Source organism: Corvus brachyrhynchos, unplaced genomic scaffold (genome assembly GCF_000691975.1).
Source record: "Corvus brachyrhynchos isolate BGI_N302 unplaced genomic scaffold, ASM69197v1 scaffold53, whole genome shotgun sequence".
In the NCBI taxonomy this organism is placed as follows: Eukaryota; Metazoa; Chordata; class Aves; order Passeriformes; family Corvidae; genus Corvus; species Corvus brachyrhynchos.
The window spans coordinates 1,783,858-1,784,240 of record NW_008237681.1 but is presented as its reverse complement, the minus strand read 5'-3'; positions in this window follow the sequence as shown (position 1 = coordinate 1,784,240).

The window sequence follows — 383 nt, the reverse complement described above, 5'->3', positions numbered from 1 at the left end:
AGGTTCATCTCTTTTCTCTTTCTAAGTAAAAATAACTCCATTAAAACCCAGAATGCAATTGTCCTTTTTTCCTGGATGTGTTTTCTGCCACGTCTGCAAAATGAACTGTCTCCCAGAGAAGTTGGATGAGCCTCACAGCTGGTGCAAAATAAGAAATGGACCTGCAAGCCAAGCCTAAAAAGGAAAGACTAGAGAGAGATAGGTTCATCTCTTTTCTCTTTCTAAGTAAAAATAACTCCATTAAAACCTACATAGTAGTTTTGTAAAATCTCCTTGCGTCCCTGCCCTAGCCCGGGAGAGGCAGAGCCCAAGGGAGCGGGCTGCCGCAGCGCAGCCCCGGGCTGGGGCCGGCCCCGCCGAGAGCCGCCCCCGGGCTCCCCGGC